Genomic DNA, 12,541 nt, shown 5'->3' with positions numbered 1-12,541 from the left:
GAGTCCTGGCCAAGGCACACAGAAAAAATGCCCATCTGCTTCTCCACCCTTCCCCCTCTCCTTTCTCTCTATCTCTCTCTTCTCCTCCCTCAGCCAAGGTTCCATTGGAGCAAAGTTGGCCCGGGCACTGAGGATGGCTCTATAGCTTCTGTCTCAGATGCTGGAATGGTACCAGTTGCAATGGAGCAACGGCCCAGATGGGCAGAGCATCACTCCCTAGTGGGCATGGCGGGCGGATCCTGGTCAGGTGCATGCAGAAGTCTTTCTCTCTGCCTTCCTGCTTCTCACTTCAGAAAAATACAAAAAAAAAAAGAAGAAGAAGAAGAAGAAAAATATCCCCAGAGCTGACATCACACTCAATGGTGGAGGACTGATTGCTTTTTTTTAAGATTGGGTGAAAAGCAAGAATGTACACATCTTCACTTCTATTCAACATTGTCTTGGAAGTCTTATTCAATAAGAAAAAGAATTATAAGGCATACAGATTGCAAGGAAGAAGTAACATAATATATAGTCACAGAGAACATGATCGTGTACATGGAAAAGGTTAAGAAATCTCCCAAAACTCTACTAGATCTAATAAGTGAATTTAGAAAAATTAAAGGAAACAATGTCAGTATATAAAAAAAATCTATTGTTATAGTAGCAGCAAACAATTAAAAATCGAAATTTTAAACACCATTTACAACTGCATTAAAAACAATGTATTTAAAGCAAGAAAACATTAACAAAAAAAGTACTAGACTTGTACACTGAAAACTGCAAAAGACTACTGAGAAAATTTAAAGACCTCTATAAGTGGAGAGATATACAATGTTCAATATATTTTTTGATATTTCTTCTTTTTATTTGTTACTCTTAGAAAACCTCATTTTTGACGGGACTCAGACTTAGAGGTAGAAGCTCTCAGAGAGGACAGCCTCTGTCTCTTGGCAATCTGGTTGTGGTATTTTTCTTTGGCCCCTTTATTCTCTTAGCCAACAGCTTAGCACATTCTGCACCCTCTTCCTTATTTTTCTTTGTACATTGTTTCTTTGGAGCAATAATTGACTTTGTGTTGAAGGACATGTAGAGTAACAAGATGCTGAATCTTGAGTGCTTTGGTCCTTAATTTCTTACCTTCTTCGTTTAGGGACTTTTTCACAATGTGTTGGTGAACATCCTCTTTAGAGAAATTAAAAAGTTTGTAGACTCTGTTAGCTCTTTTGGGCCCCAGAAATCAACGCACAGTGCTATCAGTGAAGCTAATCATATCTTTCTCCCTATTTTTTTTTTTTAACAACAACCAAGTTAAAAATAGAGATTGGCATCCATAATGCAACCCCAAACAGATTTGCACTTTCGCTCTCTGGTCCTCCTTGGTCCATAACAGAAATGAACCTTACTCAGCAGCAGGTGGACATGGCCATGGGTCAAGACACTGTGCTTCATGGGGAAATCTTATTTGTCATTCCTACCACTGATAAACCACAACAACCTTCCATTCTTCACCCAGAGCATCAGCAGCGACTTCTGTGGTCATCTGCTTCTCCTAAAAGGCATGAAATAGCATTCATCATCCACTTCAGTAATCATACATTTCTGGCAGTCAGTGGCTGGGAAAGAGATGTTCAGATTCTTCCTGAAGCAGCTGACCGCCTGCAAGGTGCCACAGAAAAGAGCTAATATTTTTTATCAATATTAATTTCCCACAAATTTAGCAATAGATTCAATGCAATGTTGATAAAAATCTAGAAGACTTTTTTTAAGAAATTGACAGGCTAACTATTAATTTTATATGAAACTGCAAAAGAGTTAAATAGGAAATACAATTTTGAAAAAGAAGGACAAGGATAGACATCACAGAATAGCATAGAGTCCAAAGACAGACCCACATACAAAAGATCATTGATTTTTGACAAAGACATTATCAGAGAAATTCAATAATGAAATAATTGTATTTTCAACAAATGATAATGAAACGATTGTATTTCCAGTTGCAAAACATAAACCTTGATTCCCTATCTTATACCATATTCGAAACTTACCTCTAAATGGATCTAGACCTGTATATAATAGTTAAAATAATGACTGTTAGGGCATCTGAGGCGGTATTTGGACCTCTGCATCTCAAGTGTAGGGTCTCGCTGTCTCACAGTGCTGGTCAGACTTCTTCTACTTGACTGACGTGGAAACCGCGGCTTGGTGAGGTAAAGTGACTGCCCTTTGCCAGGAAGTGGCAAAGTCAGCCTGCAAATCCTCATCTGCTGACCCTGACTTTGGGGTTTTCTCCACCATTCTACATGACCTTCCATGCACTCCACAAGCCTAAAACCCCTCTGAGAGTTGCACATAAACAATCCTCGATAGGTCATTCACCTTGCCCAGGCCCTGGGTCAGATGTTATTGTTGACAGAAGAGAGGAGGAGGGGTCAAGAGCGATGTGTGCAGAAGATGCCACGCCCCTGCCCAAAAGAAATCTAAGGATAAAAGAATGTAAGTTCCAAGAGAAGCAAGACTGTAGTAATCACAGCAGTATCTCTAACGCCTTGAACAGGGTCTGACACATAAAAGATCTTCATTAAATGTTTGTGAACAAATGAACAACAAATAAATAAATAAAATGGTACTTCTAAATGAAAATCTTCATTACCTTCAGTTACACAAAGATTTTTTAAAGATAGGATGCAAAAAGAGAAAAAATTTTAATTGGACTTCACCAAGATTTTAAACTTTTTCTCTTCAAATGACACTGTTAAGAAATTCAGATTCACACCATGATTTTTAATAAAATATTTGTAAAACATAATCCTGATATAAACTTCTATCCAGAAAATAAAATGTTACAATTAATAAACAGCTTATAAAAAATTGGCAAAATATATGAACATTTCACCACAGAAACTGCATGAACAACAAATAAGCACATGAAAAATTTCCCAAATTCAAAATCATTAATCATTAAGGAAGTGCGAGTTAAAACCATGATGGAAAAAAAAAGAAAAAAAACTCCATGATAGTAGAATCTCTTCTCAACCCTTCCCCTTCTCCTTCCTCTCTGTCTCTCTCTTCCCCTCCCACAGCCAAGGCTCCATTGGAGCAAAATTGGCCCAGGCGCTGAGGATGGCTCCATGGCCTCTACCTCAGGCGCTAGAATGGCTCCGGTCGCAGCAGAGCAAAGCTCCAGATGGGCAGAGCATTGCCCCCTGGTGGGCATGCTTGGTAGATCCCAGTTGGCTACATGCGGGAGTTTGTCTGTCTGTCTGTCTGCCGCCTCCCCACTTCTCACTTCAGAAAAATACAAAAAAATAAATACAAAACAAAAAATATGATGGTAGAATATACCACTATAAACCTGTAAGAGTAGCTCCAAAATAAAGACTTACAATATTATATGTTGGCAAGGGTGTGGAGCAACTGGAAATCTCAGAGATTGCTGGTAGAAATGTAAGATAGCAGAACATTATGTCAAAGAGGTTGGCAATTTCTTAAAAAGTTGAGTATGTACTGATTATTTAACCTAGCAATTTCACTCATAAGTCTTTATCCAAGAGAAATGAAAACAGGTGTTCCCAGCAACATTCATACATGACTAATCATAATACCTTCAAGATAACAAAAAATTGTGGGGGAGAAGACCAAATATCCATCAATAAATGAGTGTATAAACAAATTTGGTATATTTATTCAATATACTACTACTGAGTGGTAAATAGAAATGAACAATTAAACCATCAACAACAGTGATAAATCTCAAAAACATCATGCTGAAAGAAGAAGCCAACATAAAATATATGATTATATTTATATGAAATTCTACAAAAGGCCAGATTAATCTGAATTTAGTAACCAAAATTAAATTAGTGGTTGCCCGGGTGTGGGGGTGAGAGCGGGTGACTGGAATGGGAAAAGGAAACTTTGTAGGGTGATAGAAGTAATGCTGTATTTGATTAGAGTAGTTACATGGGTGTACTCTTTGTCAAAATTCATGAGAATGTACATTTACAATAGATGCATTTTATTGTATGTAAACTTTAAGAGAAGTTGCTATTTTAAAGAACTGTGCAGAAGGCAATCAGTTTGGAGAATGTGTTTGGAGTTGTCCCCAGCCCCCTCCCCCACCACCACCGCTTGCCTCTCTTTTTCTCCCTGCTTTCTCCTCCCCCACACCCTACTCCAGCTTCTGCTCTTAAGCCACAGCCTTCTTTCATTTGTTGGCTCTTCAAATATTTGGAGAGGTCTTCATCAATGGTTTCCTTCACCCACCCATCCCTCCAAAGCCTCCTCTCCTCTGGTTAAACATTGCCAGTTCTTCAGCCATTCACATTTGATGTCGTTTCTACTCTTGATAAAAGTGGGGCTGGAAAAACAGTGTGGCTTGTGCAGGGAGGCAAGATCTGGAAGGGTCGTGAATTCCTCAAACATAGGGAGGGTATTCAAAGGGCTGGGCAACCAAACAAAGCAAACAAAAATGTAAGTGTTTACTGTGGAGAGGTGTACAGGGGACCCAAATCATGCAAGGTTATGTAAGCCAGGGTCAAATTTTTGTTTCTTCCTAGGTAGATTTTAGGAGGAAAATGATATGATTTATTTACCCCAAGTCATTCTCCCTGCATCAGGCCCAGAAAATTTCTGTCAATTCCTTTCCTTTGCTGCACACATCAGGATTTTACTCTCTCAGTAGTTCCACCATTCATGACACAATTTCTCTTTTCAAATTTTATGCACTCTGTGAAGCACAGTAGTTTTAAAACAGCTTTTACATTTTATCTCCTGTGCTCTGTTTTCTTACCCAGCAATCCTGGACATTATTTAAGTTGAATACCTTATTGATCTCTCTGTTTTCTCATCTGTAAAATAAAGATAGCCATCATAATCATTTCATAAAGTGTTGCTGGGAGGATTACTTATGTTAATATATGTGAAATGCTTTGAATACTTCCTGGCATGTAGTAAGCACTCTTTAAGTATGTTCTGTTATTTACCCAAGGAGAAAGGGAGAAATCTTACAAGTTTCCAGAGAGAATGAATAAGTTATCTGTAAAGGGGGTGGGGATAAAGAAATAGGCTGGCAGTGAAATTCTGCCTTGCCACATTAGGAGGTAAGAAACAGTGGAATCATTTTCAAATTTAAAATCCTATGACCAGGTGCTATATATTTCATTTGTCAGAATAAAAGATATTGTTATTTATATGTAAAATGTACTCCCTGCCACATAGCCAGTGCTCTGTAAGGGTTTTCTGTTACTATTCCCCAGGGACATGCCTTGAATCTCCCATCCTGGACTGGACCCACCTTCTACTGGCAGTCCACACATTCCGTATGTACACTCCTCCTTCTGGTACATCCTCCTTTCTGTTCTTGCCCACTTCAATTCCAATTATTCCAGCCCCAGGAAGCCTGGAAGGGTCTCACATGCCATCCAAATTAATGGAGTATCTTACCCATTTTGTCGGATTTGTGTTAGATAGCCACAGATTTCTATTAGGAGAGCAGGAAGGGAAAACTATATATATATTTGGCCTACTCAAAATTTAAGAAAATGTAAGAATACTAGAAAATACCAAAATCAGAAAAGGTTTTGCTTGTTTCATGAGGAAATCTCCTGGTTTTTAAGTTTTTAAAATCCTAACCCCATCAAAAAGGATCTCATTCAATTGCAAAGTTGGTTATCTTTTTGACTTGTATTATTTTTCTAGTAGTTCCCCATTCATTGATTCAATTTGGTATTATTTCTTTAAAATCCAAATTACTTTGTTATTGCTAAATTTGAGATTGTTTATTTAAAAAATTAAAAATTTTTTAATTTAAACTTTTTTGAAGAGGAGAAAAGGGTTAAACATCTGTTAGGGTTAAAAGGGTTAAAAGCACATTTGTTGAAGTTTTATGTCTTTTTTTATATAATAATTTAAGGGAAAAAGTAATTCTTATATTTTTGATTCATTTATGTTTGAATCATAAAATTGTTGTTTTTCTGAAAGCTGTTTGATATTCCATTAGCTTTTGAAGCCTTTAAATCTTTTTAATGTTTCTTTTTCTCCTCACTCAAGACTTTTTGCTCTTTTTGTTGGTTTTATCAGTTGACTGTATGCCTTATACCTAACCAGTGGTGGGATTCAAATAATTTTTTTTTTTTTTTACAGAGACAGAGAGAGAATCAGAGAGAGGGATAAGTAGGGACAGACAGACAGGAACAGAGAGAGATGAGAAGCATCAATCATTAGTTTTTGTTGCGACACCTTAGTTGTTCATCGACTGCTTTCTCATATGTGCCTTGTCCACAGGCCTTCAGCAGACTGAGTAACCCCTTGCTCGAGCCAGCGACCTTGGGTCCAAGCTGGTGAGCTTTTGCTCAAACCAGATGAGCCTACACTCAGGCTGACGACCTCGGAGTCTCAAACCTGGGTCCTCTGCATCTCAGTCCGATGCTCTATCCACTGTGCCACTGCTTGGTCAAGTAGGATTCAAATAATTTAACAACCGGTTCTCTGCCCTAATGACCGTTTTAAGTATAAAAAAAGATATACCAAAGGTAGTTTATTATTTAATGAATTTAATATTTAAATAAGAATAAAAGATGTATACTAAACCAGATTATGTTATAAGAAAGTTTTGATATATTAATGATAAAAAATATTAAATAATACCTGACAAAAACCAATAAAACTGTTAAGATATTTCCACCTGGCCTGTGGTGGCACAGTGAATAAGGTCAACGCTGAAACGCTGAGGCCACTGGTTCAAATCCCTGGGCTTGTCTGGTCAAGGCATACATGGAAGTTGATGCTTCCTGTTCCTCCCCCTTCTCTCTTTCTCTCTCTCTCTCTCTAAAAATGAATAAATGAAATCTTTTAAAAAAGAATATTTCTATATTGTTTCTTGATTGACATCCTTACTTGCAATTTTTTTCACCTATGGATAGAATAAACATTACTATGGGTGCTTAGAATATGCTGTTGCACAGATGAACATTAAAAAAGAGTAAGAAATGTAAAGTTGTGATTTCCACATTGGGTGGCTGCCCAGGCACCCACCTTAGAGAGAACTCTTATTACAAGTGCCATTTTAACAACCAGTTCACCAATCTCAACAAAAAATTAGGTATTGGTTCTGCTGAACCGGTGCAAATTGGCTGAATTCCCCCACTGTACCTAACTGGTATTTATCAAATTGAGCCATTGCTTACGAAGACCCACTCTTACATCAAGGTCTCTACACTAATGCTTTCTCTGCCTGGAACACTTCTTCTTAGGTCTCTTTATAGTTAATTTCTTTGCTTCCTTTATCTAAAAATTATCTTTTCAATGAGGCCTACCCTGACCACCCTATTTAAAATTACAAAAATGAAATTTAATCTATGACAACACAAATACTTTTATGTAAATTACCACAAAAGCAACTTAGCCAAGCAAACATAAAAATTCTTTTTAAAGTTGAGGGACCTTGATGTTCTTCTAGTCCTAATTCTTATGTTATAGATGAAGCTTAGAGAGGTTGAATGGCTTTCCTCAGATCAGACAGCCAGTTAAATTCAGAAATAGTTGTATCTAATAGACGTCTTACACTCAGCATGTCCCAAACTCCTGTTGTTCTCCTAATCCTGCCTCTCACACAGCCATCCCTGTCTTCTTGGTTGATGGCAATATCTTCCTTCCATTTGCTCAGGCCAAACACCTTGGAATCACTGGTATATCTCCCTTCCTTTTATAACTCCATATCTAAATTGTCAACAAATCCTGTTTGCTCTACCTTCAAAACTAATACAAAACCCTAACACTTTCTATCACCTATGCATCTACTGCACTGCATTTGTCCAAGCTGCCATCATATCACTCCCATGTCATTGCTAGTCTCCTAACGTCTTCCTTGTTTCTGCTCTTGCGCCTAATGGTCTATTCTTAAGCAGTAGTCAGAGTGACTCCTTTAAACATAAGTTCATTTTAGTTTTGTGCACTGTTTCAAATCCTGTAACAGCATCCCATTTCACTCAGGTAGTGCCCACAGAACCCTCCATCATTTTGCCTTTCATTTCCCCCCAAACTTATCTTCTACTTCTCTAACTTTGTTTGCTTAATATAGTGATCTCCTTGCTGTTCTTTTTTTCTTTTATTTTTTATTTAGTGAGAGAAAGGGAGGCAGAGACAGGACTCCAGGAAGCCCACTAGGGGGCAATACTCTGCCTATCTGGGGCTCTTGCTCCATTGCAACTGGAGCCTTTTTTGTTTTTAGCACTTGAGGCGAAGGCCAGGGAGCCATCCTCAGTGCCCCGGGCCAACTTGCTCCTGTCAGCCATGGCTGCAGGAAGGGAAGAGAAGAGGGGGGGGGGGGATGGGTGGGATGCAGAAGCAGCTGGGAACTTCTCCTGTGTGCCCTGACTGGGAATGAAACCCGGGACTTCCACATACTGGGCAGATGCTCTACAGCTGAGCGAACCGGCCAGGACCTCCTTGCTACTCTTTGAATAAGCCAGACGTGCTCGCACCTTATGGTCTTTCACTAGCTCTCCCCTTTGTCTGCAATGCCCTTCCTCTTGATATCTTCATGGTTAACTTCGTCTCCTTTGTTCAAAAAGAAATCTTCTCAATGAGTCTGTATCAATCTTGTTGAAAATTGTGAACTGTCCTTTTATTCCCCAGTAACACCTCATCTTTTTTACCTTGTTCTATTTTTCTTTTTCTTTTGGAACGTGTCACCTTCTAAAATAAGATATCACTTAGTTATTCATTATGTTTATCATTTGTTGTTGGTCTCCTCCCTATTATAATGTAAGCTCCGCAAGGACAAGGATCTTTGTCTGTTTGGTCATTGTATCCCCCGTGTCTAGAAATAGTCCTGGCACAAAGTAAGCACTCAATAAATAGTTATTGCAAGACAGAAAGAAAGAGAAAGAAAGAGCATGCACAGGTCTCCTGTTCCCTAAACATATTGTTACTGAAGTGCTCTGTGTTGCCTACACCAAGTAGACACAACTAACATCACTGAAAAAATTCTTGAGTTGAAAAAAAAGTAGACCTTAGGAAAACCAAGTATTAATTAGGTAATACCTGTTCTTCATGTCCTCTTTTCTATGCTTCTTCTTCATAAAGCCAAACTCCAACTCTATATCTCTTACTGCATTCAGAGTAAGAATAATGTATGCAGCTCTTCATTTACTTTAAGTCATACAAATGCGCTCACTAGTTTCTCAATGTGCTACATTTCTGTAGGTTATTCACATTTTAAAAGAAAACAGCAGGCCTTGACCGGTTGGCTCAGTGGTAGAGCATCAGCCTGGCGTGCAGAAGTCCCAGGTTCGATTCCCGGCCAAGGCACACAGGAGAAGCACCCATCTGCTTCTCCACCCCTCCCCCTCTCCTTCCTCTCTGTCTCTCTCTTCCCCTCCCGCAGCCAAGGCTCCACTGGAGCAAGGTTGGCCCGGGCTCTATGGCTTCTGCCTCAGGCTCTAGAATGGCTCTGGTTGCAACAGAGCAACACCCCAGATGGGCAGAGCATCGCCCCCTGGTGGGCATGCCGGGTGGATCCCGGTAGGGCGCATGCGGGAGTCTGTCTGACTGCCTCCCCGTTTCCAACTTTAGAAAAATACAAAAAAAGAGAAAAATAAAAATAAAAGAAAACAGCAAAAGGAGATCAACACTTAGCCTGAAACAGTACTCAGGCAGTATGGTCTGTAAGTGATGGGAGAAGTCTCAGTTGTCCAAAATCAGTATCTCTTTACTCTGGATAAAATGAGCCCATTGGTAGGGATTTGCAAAATTATTTTTTAAGTAAAAGTAAACTAAACTGAAGACAAATTATAGAACAATTACAAAATGAAAATGACTTAAGAACCCAGATATGGCAAAAGCAATCATCTGGTTTAGAAGAATATACTCAGTAAAAGGTTTGTGAAATTTAATAAAAAAGGTTTTGAAATATACTTCTAATATGACAAAAGGTAAACTGACATAAGGGAAATGGAGGTATGAATATGGAGGGAGAAGGGGTTGAACCGGAGTGCAGATGCATAAAGAGCTGAAACTAAGACTTTGCTGATAACCCACTAATTATTAAATCAGTTTTCAGATATTTTAAGCAAAACAACCTTTATAACATTTTTTTTTACACCAACCTGTACATTGCAAAACATCGAGAGAGACAATGTCAAGTTAGGAACATAGACATCTAGGACACAGAAAAGGCCAAAGTGGTGTAAATGTCTTTAAAAAGAGAGATTAGGCTTTGAGTGTGACATCAGAAAACAAAAATAGTTGATTGAGCTAGGTATGAGAAAAGATTGCTTTGGGATAGTTTAACAAATTTGATTCAAAGAATAAACATAATATAATGAGCTCCCATTTGTATAATAACTCAATTATATATTATATAGTTTTGCATACACAGAAAATGTCTGGAAGTTTATACAAAAAATTTATATGACTCCTTTGAGGGAAAGATATGAAAGTTTTGGTTGGGCAGAATAAAGAAAACTTTACATTACATATACTTCTATATTGTTTGTATGTATTACTTTGAGGATGTATTATTATACAGATAAAAGCAATTTTGAAGGTCTACTTAATAAAAGCTTTAAGAAAGGTATATAAGTAAGTCTTGGTACTACCTCAAATCATACTTAGTAATTATAAATACTATTTTCCTTAGTAAGTTTCAATACTGAATTTAAATTTTATCTTTAAATTGAGTATAATATACACAATGTCAAATGGATAAGTGCTAACATTCCTTAGAATTGTACATGGATTCAACTCATTTTCATTTCTTTAATGATTTTAAACCAAGATAATAAAAAGGCTTTGGGCTTTTTGTTCATGAAGGGTTGTAGAAAAGTAGAAGACCACGTAGTATTAGATACTGAGGTCAAGGTAGGAGAGCTTTGAGAAGCAGGTTGTGGGTGGGTGCAAAAGAGATTGGCGTTTCATACCCCATAATACAGTCATGTTTGTCAATAGGAAAGGCATTAATTTGTTAAATGTAAATATGTAAAATATCCCACAATTTTTATAACCTGTTTTGCTATTCCGTAATTTTTTAGTATACCCAGATCCTCAGCAGATGAGAACACACCCACAGTTAGGTTCCACCGTCGGATGGTTCAAGTCTGAAGACAAGTCTGAGCTAAGCGTCTGGAGCTGCACCACTCATTAACTGGTGGGGAAATCACTGCATCAAAAGGTCCCCCATCCCGACTCCTTAACCATTTGGCTCATGATCTGAGCACCATTGTAAAAATAATGAACACACTTGCTTCTACCAAGAACTTTCATCAAAGAATGCCACTTGGATAGAAGATTTTTAGGGGGTGCCCTCTGCTCCTGCTACCCCTTGGCTAAGGCTGTCATGCTTGAACCTCTCTTGACCTCTGGGAGGCCTTGATTGGGAGTCAGAAACCATTCATTTCCGTGGAGTGCTGAGAAGAGAGTCTGATTGCAGTCAATTGAGGATGAGGAATGATTGTGATCTGGGAGACTGTGGTTCTGAAGCATGTTCTTTGGTCTAAGAGTAAAATATTTTCTCTTTAGAAAGAGAAAAAATAATCAGAAATTTTTTTTAGCTTGGCTCTCTATGTGGAAAATGTTCCTGTATTATAACAATAGAAGATTTACCACATGCCCCCCCCCCATAACATTTTCTCTAACAGGCTCATTTCACACTTTTCCTTTGCTTATCTGTTACTGGAACTCTCTCCATCCTCTCGACCTACCAAATGTCCATTGCTACCAAACATCCATTCCTCTGCCTCCTCCCCTATTGTTTGCCACTGATTTTGATGGGGTTGTTTCCACCCTGAGCTCTGGGGTGGGGTGGAGGGGTTGTGTGTCCAGATTGGTTCCCCTTTGCCCGGATTACCATGATTGGTTTGAAGATCGAAACAACCTAATCAGAGCCAGTGAGGTGCTAGGGTACGTTAACTAGGATTAATGTCCAAAAAAAACATAAGAAACTCATACAACTGAATAGAAAAAAAAATCCCAAACAATCTGATTAAAAATGGACAAAGAACTGAATAGATATTTTTCCAAAGAAGACATAGAAATGGGCAACAGATACATGTGCTAAACATCACTAATTATCAGGGAAATGCAAATCAATACCATAATGAGATATCACCTCACACATGCTAGAATGGCTATTCTCAAAAGGAGAAAGAGAGAGAGATGGATGTTGAGAGATAAGTGCTGTCAAGGATATGGAGAAAGGGAACCCTTAGTGGGAATGTAAATTGGTATAGTCACTATGGAAAACAGTACTGAAGTTCCTCAAAAATAGAAAAATAGAAATAGAACTACCCTATCATCCAGCAATCCCACTTTAGGGTATAAAACCAAAGGAAACAAAATCAAGATCTTTTTTTTAAATTAATTTTAATGGGGTGACATTGATAAATCAGGGTACATATGTTCAGAGAAAACATCTCTAAGTTATTTTGACATTTGATTATGCTGCATTCCCATCAAAATCAAGATCTTGAAGAGATATTTGCACTCTTGTGTTCATTGCAGCATTTTTCATAATAGCCAAGATATGGAAACATTTTAAGTGGCTGTCTCAGTTGAATGGATA

General features: G+C 38.2%; 1 pseudogene; it reads right to left on the bottom strand.

Annotated features, from left to right (window-relative positions):
- Positions 1 to 868: 868 nt before the first annotated feature.
- Positions 869 to 5,327, bottom strand: LOC136379557 (small ribosomal subunit protein eS6-like; annotated as a pseudogene).
- Positions 5,328 to 12,541: the final 7,214 nt, after the last annotated feature.

The sequence above is a fragment of the Saccopteryx leptura genome, chromosome 8 (genome assembly GCF_036850995.1).
Source record: "Saccopteryx leptura isolate mSacLep1 chromosome 8, mSacLep1_pri_phased_curated, whole genome shotgun sequence".
In the NCBI taxonomy this organism is placed as follows: domain Eukaryota; kingdom Metazoa; phylum Chordata; class Mammalia; order Chiroptera; family Emballonuridae; genus Saccopteryx; species Saccopteryx leptura.
This window is presented reverse-complemented; position numbering and strand designations above follow the sequence as displayed.